The following is a 12366-nucleotide window of genomic DNA, read 5'->3' as shown; positions in this document are numbered from 1 at the left end:
TTATTTTACTTGCATAGGGTTTGCATCATGTATAATATGAACGCAGAGATAGAAGACTATAGAGAATTCATTTCCAGGGAAAGGCCAAAAGAAAAAGCCAACCAGATTCTTCTGGAAGAGATATCTCAAACTTAGCTTTTCTGCAAAACTATTATCAGGACCCCCTTGGGAAAGGGCAGATTAGATGTCTAATTAACATATGGCCCTGCAGTTATACTTGATGGCTCCTCTGCAGTAGGAAAGAAAACATCTTCAAAATATTTTAAGATTGCTGAGTCAGATAAGAGACTTTAGAAAAGGATTAAACAATTCAAAGTCAGAGAAGCAAAATGGAGATTAGTGCGATGGGCGATTTAGTTGCTTTCAAGTACATAGAAAACAGCAGCAGATATCAGGAAGGCATCAGAGGCAATTTAAGAAGAAGTCAGGAACCAGAGCCCTCCTCTGGGGAGCTTTGTATCTCCTACTAATTTGATTTATTCCTGACTTCCACCCATTCTCCCCTGCCCCCCAAAAATAAAACCCCAACTGTATTAGGCCCTCATTAGGCATTCATTCAGGGGTAGCTTAGAGGTAGGAAAGAAGAAAAATGAAGAAACCCAAGAAGATAATAGAGAAAGTTTTAAATGTCTAGAAGTGGCATGTTTTGATAGTTTGCATCTTTTGAAAGTTTCAACTTTGGATTTTGTTTAAGATCGAGGGCAGAAAGATCCAGAATGTTAACCAGCAGGTGACAACCCCCACTACCAGTGGAGTCATGGAGGTAAAATGGCAAGAGTGAAATTGAGCCTTTGAAATTAGAAAAGAGGAGAGAGGCGTTGAGATGGGAACATTTTCACCTCTGAGCTCCAGGGAAGCATCAAACCAGCCAGGTGTCAGCACGCTCCTTAGAAACTAGCAGGTGCCTGTACCAGCATCTCGAGGAGCTGGGATTTTGGCAAAGATGGATGGTGTCACAAGGATGGACCGTGTCACGGGTGAAAGTAAAATTCAGCCAGGACTGAGAACTCCCCCTGAAATCATGAACTCCTTCAGAACAGGGTTCTCTATATTTTTTACCTAAATCTTGATAACTTTGGGACTTAATTCACTGCCTGAAAGACAGGGAGTGCTCAGTAAACATATTTTGAACTGAGTATCCCTTGAAGAGCCTTGCACACTGTTCAGTAGGTCCCTTCCTGTGGACATCTGTGGATGCAACACAAAGGGTAACAGCTTGGACCGTTGCTACCTTGTCTTTGCTGTAGTTTCCTATGTGATAAAATGAAAACACCTCCCTGGTAAGACTCCTGGGAGAAATAAGACCATGGTATAATCTAACTTGGGTAAAACACAGCAAGAGCTCACTTAGAACCTCCTTTTTTTGATCTCCCTCAGTTCAGAAAGGGTCTACTAGAAAAGCTAAAGGGGTTTTCTGATGCAGAATCGGCTTGATTTGTGTGGCTGAGGCATTGGGTGAGGTCCAAGTTGTCCAAAGTCGAGTCCATCTGTCCCCCCATGCGTGGAGGCTGCATCCTGTGGGTAAAGGTGGCCCAGGGGGCTGGGGAGGATGCTTTTGGGGACAGGTGCCAAAGAGCCCAATAATTCTATCAGGGGGTTGAGGGAATACAATGGGGCCCAAGGGCGTGGAGCCAACCGTGGCCTCCCTCGGAACAATGGTGGGTACCGTCTGTCACCAGCCCTGCTTGTTCCTGCTTCTCCCTCAGGAACTCTGGACTCCTCCCTATTTTTGTTTGTGGGTTTGTGAAATAGGACACAGGGAAACCTGGTTAGGGCCGCACTCTGAGGAGCCTGCTCTGAACTGGCCTGTTGAGGGCATTGAAGTCTCAGCCAGACCTCCAGCCAGCACCACCCAACCTGGGGCTCACTGGAAGGCAGTGCGTCCAAGTGGTTTGGAATCAGTCTGTTGGGGTCAACGTCTCTGTTCCTGCACTACAGGGTGGGGTGTCCGGCTGTGCCCAGGCACTACCAGTTTCCAAGAGCATGTGATGGGATGTATTTCTACCATCGAGTATAGTCCAATTCCCCCTCCCCCCCCCTCCCCCGGGGCAAAACTTGAAAGAAAGTTCAAAACGGGGTTGAAACCCGGCCTCAAAACCAACTGCCGAAGGAACCTGGGGGAAAAAAAATCCATTAATCTCTCTAGGTCTCAGTTTTCTCAAAGGAAACTTGCTTTACCTGTTGGAAGATTAAACAAGATAAAGTGTGTAAAACACCTAGCAGGGTTTCTGTCACATGGTGAGGCTTTGGGAAATGCTATTTCTCTTGCTCTCTTAGCCAGGGACCTCTTCTCCCAGGCACACACTGGCTTGATCACTTGCTTCCTTCATGGCTTTGCTCAAAAGCCTAAAAGCTGTTTTTTGTTTTGTTTTGTTTTGTTTTTGAACGAGGTCTTCCATGTTCACTTACAAAACCCTGAATTTCACCCTTGCCCGGCACTACCAACTCCTTCCTCTGCCTTAGATTTTCTTCATGATGCTTTTCCCAGTCTCAGACTAATTCATCTATCCATGTACCCACCCACCCACCTACCCATCCATCACCTACCCATCCATCCACCCGCACATCCATCTCTATCCATCTTGCTGTCTAGCCATCCATCCATCCATCATGATCTAGCTGGCTATACGTATCTTGTCTGTGTCTTTCCTCTAGACTATAAGCTGAGGCAAGGAGGCAATTCATCTGCTTTTTCCCCTGCTGTAGCCGTAGCACTTAGAACTGTGCCTAGCACTTAGTAGACACTCAATAAATATTGAATGGCTTAATGTGTATTACTTAAAGTTGGAGATTTCTGATATAAGACTTAGTTCAGAGTCATGAAATTCACACACTAACCTGAGAGCTAGCTATAATTTTCATCTATTAATGTCTAGATTCTTAGAATAATTATATAGATTTTCTGTATTGGGTTGGTGGGATAGTTAACACAGTGGCATACCATGAGACCCAACTTCAGGACCAACGCACTCCACTCACGCCTATGGCTTCAGGAGCCTTGCCTGGCTGGGGATTGCCCTTACTGATGACAGCTGCGTAGTCCAAAGGCCATGCCTTCTTCCCAAGGACAGCTCATACCCAATGACTGGTAAATTCAAAGGTGTAAAGGCCTGGTCCACTTGTCCCAATTCAGGACAACTCTGAAGGGCAATCCCAGATCCCCAAGAGGTTGGCTGAGGCCTCTGTTACTACTGCATCACTGCGCAACTTCTCCCTCTGCCTTGTCCTGCCACCTTCACTCCCACACAGGTGTCGATCCTGGAACTTTCCCCGGTAAAGTTTCTGCATGTAAATATCCATCTCTGAATCTGCTTCCCACTCACTTGCTACGGTAGCTTTATTGTTACCTTTTTATTACTATTTGTGAAAACTTATTCTTTGCACATATATGTGCCCAAATCACAGAGGCTCTATTACATGATTTCTCAAAGCCTATGCCTGGTTCCAATGTGATGCATCCAATGTTTCAACATTTGCTTTAACTGAAATTAGCTTATTTCACTCACCCGACAAATAAATGCTGAATGTCTGTGTGTGCCCAGGACTGCACCAGACATCCTAAATTGACAAGTTAGAGCCATCTCTGAGTTCTCCATCACAATCAGCGTTTTGCTCTGACTAGAAGGGTTATACGTCATTCTCTCCTCTGGGTTGGCAAGAGTCACTTGTTAACTATCATCCATGTTTAAAAAGTGCGTTTCCATAAAGCAAAGTTGTCTATTCCATACCACTTCCTACATAACCTTCTTTAGATCGACTCAAGAGTGTGATTCTGTCTAAATATATGCACAAATCTTTTAACTTAAAATTACATTGCATCATTCTATGAATATTTTTCCTTCCTTTTATTTGTCTAATGTCTTAGAGATTTTCGGGTCTCCCTTATTCTCTTGGAAGGCTAAATAAGGCTGCCAAGTTTTCATTCATCTATCAACTCATTTAATCAGCCAGCAAATATTTGTCAAGTGCTTCCAAGATCAGAATGCCCTTTCAGCTCTGAACAAGACCAACGTCTGTACCTTCAAGGAGACAAGAATCTGGTGGCAAATCAGAAAATAAACCAGAATGCAAATGGAAGAGGGAGACCTTTTTGGGGAGGAGGAGACATTGTGGAGAAATGAATCAGGATGATGGATAGTGCAGAAAAGAGTCTAAAACCACTAGAAATAAAAACTAAAAATATTAAAGAAAACTAACTGGTCAGAAAGTTTCTCTCAAGAGGTAATATAAAAGCTTAGCTGAGAAAGATGGAGCCAGCCAGGCATAGGAAAATCATGACATGAACATTGCAAGCAGATAGTTGAGCAGGGGCCAACAGTCCAAGACAGGTGTGACAGTCTCTTCAAGGACTAGACAAAACCCAGCATATGTCTGTGGTCACAAGGGAGCATGTATCTGCCTATTGAGGAGGCTGAGTACAAAACACTGCAGCCTCTGATTGGAAATCTCTCATGAAATTTCCTATACTCTGAAAAATACATTTTGAAATTCATTCGAAATCCATTTTTCATTCAAAAATATTAAGCATTGATTATGTGTAAGAATTAAGAGTAAGCAAAGCTGGTGTAACATCAGCCCTCATCCAGCTTATGGAGAAGATAAACTATTTGAGAAAATAATTTAAGTAGCACAAATAGGTATATGACAACCAAACTCTGATGTGAGCATTGCATTTTGCAATTGGTGAAGTCCAGTTTCTCTGCAAACACTTTCCCACTAATGCAGTGAATGGTTATGCCCAACGTAAAAAATAATGTCATTGGCAGGAGCTCATTGGTTTTTTGATTTATTGTAATCACACACCTAATTCTCATTAATCACCTTTACACATCATTCCCTAGATGTTGTCTCTGGAAGCTCCCTTTTGTACCACGATAGCATCCTAAACAACGTGATTTTTCTTACTTCTGAGTCTGTCCTAAAATGGTGGCTTCTCTGAAGATGCCAGTGGCCACTCGGTATTCAGAAGTTCTCATTGAACTCACTAGGTTCTGCAGCTGTCTGGCCAGTGCATAGGGTAATTCTTTCAATTCCTATTTTAATATTTGGTCTTGGTTATAACTTTTGAGAGCTTTTCCACTGAAAAATGTTTAGCAACGTATCTCTCTTCCACTTTCCAATTACTTTTTCCATTAGGGACATCCCTCCTTGGACTATCATGTTTCCCAGAGCCTTCACCTGTCCAGGTGGCAATAGGTAAGTTTATTTGACAGAGACATCAGCTAGGGTGAAAAGAGTGGGGCTTGGAGTCAGAATGTTCTGAGTTTAAAATCTCCTGTTGTGTTTGCTGGACATGTGGCTTTGGGCAAAGTACAAATGTTTTCTGAGCCTTACTTTCCAGATGTGCAAAATGGGCCTCACTCAGGGCCAGGAATAAGGTGAGGCAAGTGAGGCACTCACACCAGGTGCAAAATTTAAGGGGACAACAAAAAAAATTCTGCATTAAGATATTGTGAGTTAATAAAATGCAAACAATGCAAAAAATCCATGATGAACGACACATCCAAATTTTAGAAGACAGGAACCTACAGGACCAGGATTAAGGTGGATCAAGACAGTTCAAGTTATGCAAGTGCAGGGCATCCCTGTAACTTCTGCACAGGAAACTAGTGCCTCACTCACCTTACCCGAGTTGCAGCCTTCATGAGCCTATTAACACAATGTGGTGAGTCTGTTATCAAAATACAGTTTGACAATGGAGGTAAAGAATCTTATAGATGACTTGGACCCACATAAGATAGTTCTCTCCCCTGACTTCCCATCTTTGCAGTCCCAATCTGCCTCCAGAAGATGCAAGAGGGACTAGACCCAAGTGTGCTGTCCACCCAGTGACAACTTACCTACTCTATGTACCGCTCACCAGCTCTCAGCCCTAGAACATTGGTCTAGCCAACTGACAGATGCTTTTAAGTGCTTTCCTTTCATATGGATCTCTCCTCCCTCCCTCAATACAATGTTGGCAGCACATTTATTTACTCCCTGCAACAAAACTGCCGCAGTCCTCGGCTGGGACACTCTCTGGCTCCACAAGAGTTCTCCAGACATCGTCTCGATCTATGACTTGAAACTCTTCCTTTTAGCCTCCCTCCCTCGTACAACCGAGGCATTGTGCACACTCATCACCTCACATCCTGTGCCAAATTCTTGCTTTATGTGTGCAATTTCAGATCCATTGGCCATTTGGGCAAGGGGCCTAATATGAAATCCTAAGTATCTTCTTGGCACCGATTCCTACCTGGTGCTGTTGCCAACCTTTTCCTCCCCTGCAGCGTTCTCTATTTACTACTGCAGATGAGGGTTTTACAAGCTTCCAAGAGTCCACTCATGCTCCTTTGTGGTCACACTGCATCTTCAAAACCCAACTCCTTCTGATAGCCTCTCTCCTGCCGAGGTGAGGTGACCTCAAACTTGAGGCCTGGGGAGCTGACCAACCTGTTGGTGGGCGGGGGGGGATCATCAGACCAACATGATTGTATTCCAAGAAGGGATGTCCCTAAAGGAAAATGTTAGTAATGGAGTTAGGAAAAGATATAAAGCTAAATTTTTTTTTTAATGAAAAAACTCAAAAGTTACAACAAGAGCAAATGTTACAATTGACAGACCCTATGCATTAGAAAGTTGAAGAATTATACTAAGTGAAAATTTCTAAATACCAGTGGTCAATTGACATCTTCAGAGAAGCCAATTTCTAGACTTGCAGAAGTAGAAAAGCATTTTAGGATGCTACTATGGTATGGATGGGAACTTCCAGAGACAGTATCTGGTATAGTTTGAATGTTTGTCCCCTCCAAATCTCATGCTGAAATTTGATCTCCAGTGTTGGAGGTGAGGCCAAATGGGATGTGTTTGAATCACGGAGGAAGATCCTTCATTGAGGGCTTGGTGCCATCCTTGCAGTAATGAGTGAGTTCTTGCTCTGTTAGCTCATGTGAGAGCTGGTTGTTTTCAGAACTCCAGGATATCTGGGAAACCCATCAGAGCCTCAGGCAGGCAGAGTGGGAGGATGAATCCTTGGATGGAATACAGACAAGGAGGGAATGAGAAGTGGACTGCCTGTGCAGACTTAGTGTACCAGTGAGCCAAAAGAGAGCCACATTAGTCCTTATGAAAGTATCTACTGTGGGGGGGGGGGGCTGCACCAAATTTTTGAGATGCTTTAGCAGAAGTAGTTTAAGGATGTAGATAACCTGGAAAGACCATTCCTTAGAAGACCACCTGGACATAGCATGTGTGCACACGTGATGCTTGTATACATGTGTGTACATGTGTGGTGCTATATCCACCATTTTGAAGGACTGGGCCTATCAAAGCCAATTCTATTTTCTCACTCTGACACTCTGTTCCCAAGACATTCAGGGACATCAGTGACCATCGAGTATGACAGGAAATCAGGAACTCTGGAAGTGCTAAGGGTTTGGTTTCTCAAGTATCACAGGCCAGGTTTGAATCCCAGTGACCTCATACAAGTTATGAGAATAATAACTGTAACGCCAACCTCAAAGGGTTATGAGGCTCAAATGACAAAATCCATCCACAAAAATGACTGGTCCGCTCCAAGTGTCAATAAATACTAGGTTCATGGTTCTCCAGAATGATTCAGTTGCTTTGAGCCCACCTCAACAAGTCTTCCCAATAAGCCCATCTAAACATGTCAATCTTGTCTTGTAACACTCAAGAGTCTGAGTTGGAACAGAGTAGGTTAGAGTACAAGAAAATCCTGGTTGCTTAACACAACAGAGGTTTGTTTACTGCTCATGCAAAGTCCACTGTGGGACCAGCAACTCTTTGGCACAACTTTCCTCCATGTGGTTACTTGTTATTTATGGTTTTGCCTTCTCCATTGGCAGTTCTGTGTGTCTTCAGGGCAGAGAGGTAGGTAGGGGTAAGGGTAGAGATAAGGCTAGAGATAGAGACAGGGATAGAGATAGAGCTTGGGATAGAGATAGGAAGGGAGGGAGTTGAAAATGTTTAGGGCCTCTTCTTAATTTTAGCCTGGGGGTGGCATCATCTCACCTGCCCACAGCCTGTTGGCCAGAGCTAAGAACATGGCTGCCCCATGAGAAGTGATCATCGCTTTGTCTGCCACACTCTCCTTCACCACTAGAAACAACACACGATCCCTCTGCCACACCGTGGCTTCTATCTTGCCGTCTCTCCCTCAGCTGATCTCCCACCATTTTCTACCTGCTATTGTAAAATACTGGTAATGCCCTGGGTGGGTCATGAGCTCTCACACCTCCATGCCTTGTTGAAGTCTCAGTTCCTTGGAGGGCTCTCTTTTTGGGATGAGCTTTTGTGCCAAAGAACTAAAAAAGACCCCACCGTTTTTATACGATCACGCCACCACTATCTTCACTCCCACACTTGGTGTTTGAGCCCTAAGTCTTCATCATCATTAGTTCTAAGCCATACTTCACAATGACCTTAATAAAAATTTAAAGACCATATAACATACATTATCCTGTAGGTGTGTTAATTAGTCTTCTATATGACATCATCTCTGCTCCTGGGATTTTTTATGGCTGTCATATATCTTGAGAAAGAAGACTTAACCATTCTCTACATAACTATATAAAATTCTATTTAGTTTGCCAGGCATAAAAAAAGAAACATCCTCTAAAACATCACTATGTGTTCATGAAAGCAAAATAAGGATAGACCAATATTTAGAGGGTATTATCTCCTTCAAATAAATGTAAAGTTTACACATTGTTTTTCATAATTAAAACTGACTTGTAACCAATTTTAATCATGTTTCATTATGTCACTTAAGATTAATATTTTGAAGTTTTTCTAAGATTTATACATAAGCACATTTAACATGAATATTGTCACCTTTTGCCTTTAACTCATTATGCCAGACCTCTGAAAAAGTCTGTCTTCCTGATGCCCATTTGGCATATTTATTTGGTAATATAGCGGAATGTTTTAGCTCTGCCTCAGCATTTTGGAACTTTATGACCACTTTTAACTTAACTCTTCAAACCCAAATTGAATTGCATTGAAAGAAGGCAAAAACATTGACCAGAGATTGAGACTATTTTTTGAAAATCACTCAAATATTATTTCAAGTAGTCCAAATAATGTCATTAGGAATGTGTGCTTTTAACAGTTACAGATTTCGCGTGTACTATGTCCAAAACGTAGGGTGGTATAAAATTAAGAGATATATCATTTTTCATCTGGTTCATATCAGCTTGACGTGTTTTTATGTTTTCATTGTAGGTTCCTCAAGGCAAAGAAAAAACTGTCTCTACCCTGTTGGTGTGAACCTTCTTGTACCACCTTGAGTATATTAAATGTAATGATTTCCTGAGGACATATGGATAATTTAACCAACAAAATAAATATAGTCCTCCTACTTTCCACTGAGAATTTTAACATATGGTCCTCATTATCCCAAGAGGTGACACAAACAACCCATAATTATATTCAAAAGGGTTTAGAGGAATGTATGAAAGTCAGAATGCCATATACTCTCTTTAGGGTTCCTATAAGTGACAAGAAGGATGAATTTGTGGCATCTTCATTTGAATCCCCACTAGATTGCAAGTTTCTTAACAGAAAAAGATTTGACAACTGGCATTTACTTACTTATTCAGTCCACAAATATTTATGGAGTATCTACTATGTGCCCAGCATAGATGTTTAATTAACATTTCTCCTTCCTATAATCCCTTCAAATGAGTTACAGCCGTGTCCCTAATGGTGGTGAAGACCACAGCATGCTTCTACCTCCTTCTCCCACCTTCGTAGCCAATAGCACACAATGGAAAGGCAGCTTGGGGTCTGGAATGGGGACAGGAGTCATGTTCATGAATCACAAGTCAGGTTAGTGGCTCAGTGGGAAATGACCCTCCCAAGCAGCACTCTGCTCTAATGCCTCAGACTCCCCATCTATAAATATCAGCCAGGATACCTCTCTACTGAACTGACATTGTGGAGTGACCCAATGAAAAGGCATGAGCAAGTGTTAAGGTGACCTCACGTCTGCATGCCAACTCTGTCCCGCCCCAGTGTATAAGATTCCTTCATGATATAGTGTCTTTGTGGCAAGATAAGTGTACAATGCCTTTTTATGAAGCATTGGCCAGCCTCTGGCACAGAATACCAGGAAATGGTCTTGTTAAACTTGGTTTTAAAGTTCCAAGGAAAATACTTTTATATAGGCTCTGCAACTATTGCCAGGGAAGGAATTTAGTGCACTTCCTGTTGGTGGGGGGAAATTTGCCAAGCAGTAGAAACAAGGTATTAGAACTTGTTAATGAATTAAATCCTATTGATTGGTGGAAGAAAAAGTTCAGATTTGAAGACTAGTAGAGAAGCAGCCCCAAAAGGTAGAAAGCCCACAATAATTAGTTTGAACAGTTTTTGTTGTTTGCATTTTAGGTATCAGATCAATAAAGCAAGATTAATAATTAAAGACCAGGATAAATATACCAATTCCAGATTAGAGCTTTGAGCATTAAACTGCTTGTGCCCAAGGCCTTTTTTTAATAAGCTCTAATCTTCCCATATGTACTAAAGGGCTATAATGTGACTTCTTAAACTATGGATTTGGTGAGAAATATGAAGTTCTTTTAGAAGGTGGCTGACAAGCGGTCCCGGAGCAAGTATCCAGCAAAACAGTAACAGGAAGGGACGGGTATAGCTCATTTAAAAGAGCCGCATCTCTTTTGTCCCACTGCAGATTCAGCTTAGTGGCTCACAAGACAATGGGGAGGTGTAGAGCTTTGTCAGAGACTAGCTGGAATTCTGCCATGAGAGGTCAGAGCTTGGAAAAGAAAAGTTCTGATTAAGATTTGACCAGCAAAGTGCTGCTGGGCCTCACATGCTGTGGGGTGTTAGACACTGGAGTTGCAACGAAAGCGCAAACCCTGTAGAAGACCATTTAAGACCAGCCGGGAGGGAATTAGGTAGCGGTGCTTGACAGCGGGAAAGTATTAAGAATCCCCCCAAGTCTGGGGAAAGGAGACTTGGAGACCAAGTATGAGTCTTTAGTCCAAGAAGATGTGCACCAATTTCAGTTCACCAGACAGCCACATCCCGTGAGGAAAGAGGACAGTGATTTCGTCAGGTCAGTGCACTTAGGGACGTTCTCTGTCATGAAGAGCCATTCTTGTCTGAGTCCACGTTTCCTGTGTAGCCCTCTGGCTCGATTTCCTGAGGGGCTCTTCCCATCGGGAAGGAAGTTGACTATGTCCACATTGGTCTGGTCTCAGGCCAGGTACATCTCATACTTAAAAATAAAAGACACACCCATGCCCACCACTACTTCACGTCCTTCCCATTCTCTCTGGGTCTCATGTTGTTGTTTAATTCTGTTGTCCTTTTGTTCCTATTTGCAACATATAGTATGTCTATTACACTTTTTATTCTACCACTACGTTCCCTTGTCAGTTACTCAGATATCTCTACAAAGTTGATGCCTTTGTTTTCCTCATTCTTACCTCCTTTGAGTCAGTTATCCCTGGTTTTGCTATGTCTGTACTCTTGGTTTTTCTAACTATGTACTCCATTAAAATTGACCACAGCTGGGACTGTTGTAGTTTTATCATAGGGACTCGTGGAAACTTGAAGTTGAAAAGAACTTGGAAATCACATCTACCAATGCTTCCTAAAGATTTTATCACACATCCTTCCCCTGCCCCTAGCATGATATATATCTTGCACAAAGTTTTTATCCTTCTATTGGAAGCCATGCATGCTAATATCGCTTCATGGAGAGTCTCAGTGCTTAAGATCCTATGACATGTTTGACTTTGTTTAATTGAATGTTTCCCAAACTTACTTGACCAGGGAATTAAGCCCCTTTGTTTTTGCTCTAACTATAAATATCCTATAACCGTATTTTGAGAAGCACTATGAGAAATGACAACTGAATCCAACACCCCTTTGTCAGTGAAGACAGTCCCTCTTCAGCGTTCTTGATGGATCATCCGTATCAAATTCTACTTTGACGTTTCCAGTGATGCAGAGATCACGGTCTCTCCAGGCAAGCTCATTCCATTGCTAGAAGTAGTTATTTCAATATCGTGCAACTTGTCCTCATTCATACCATGTGCCATTCATTCTCCACCTTGAGACCCCACTCCTTTTTTGGACACCCACCCATGAGCACTTTTCTACACCTTTTTTAGTGTGTCCCAACACTCCTGAACATTTAAAAGGCAAGCAGGGGTTCCTTCTGGACCAGCCCCTTCCTGAAATTTTCTGAGTTCAAACACAGTAATTTGCCCATGTCTATTACATTTTCAGATCTTGTGAAATGAATCTTGACTGTATTCATTGATCAACAGAGGAAGCCACCCTTTCTTTATGCCATGTCCTCTAATTTTACTTGCATAAATATTCAAGTTCATTAAA

The sequence above is a fragment of the Propithecus coquereli genome, unplaced genomic scaffold (genome assembly GCF_000956105.1).
Source record: "Propithecus coquereli isolate 6110/MARCELLA unplaced genomic scaffold, Pcoq_1.0 Scaffold280, whole genome shotgun sequence".
In the NCBI taxonomy this organism is placed as follows: domain Eukaryota; kingdom Metazoa; phylum Chordata; class Mammalia; order Primates; family Indriidae; genus Propithecus; species Propithecus coquereli.
Note: the sequence above shows the minus strand (reverse complement) of the source record.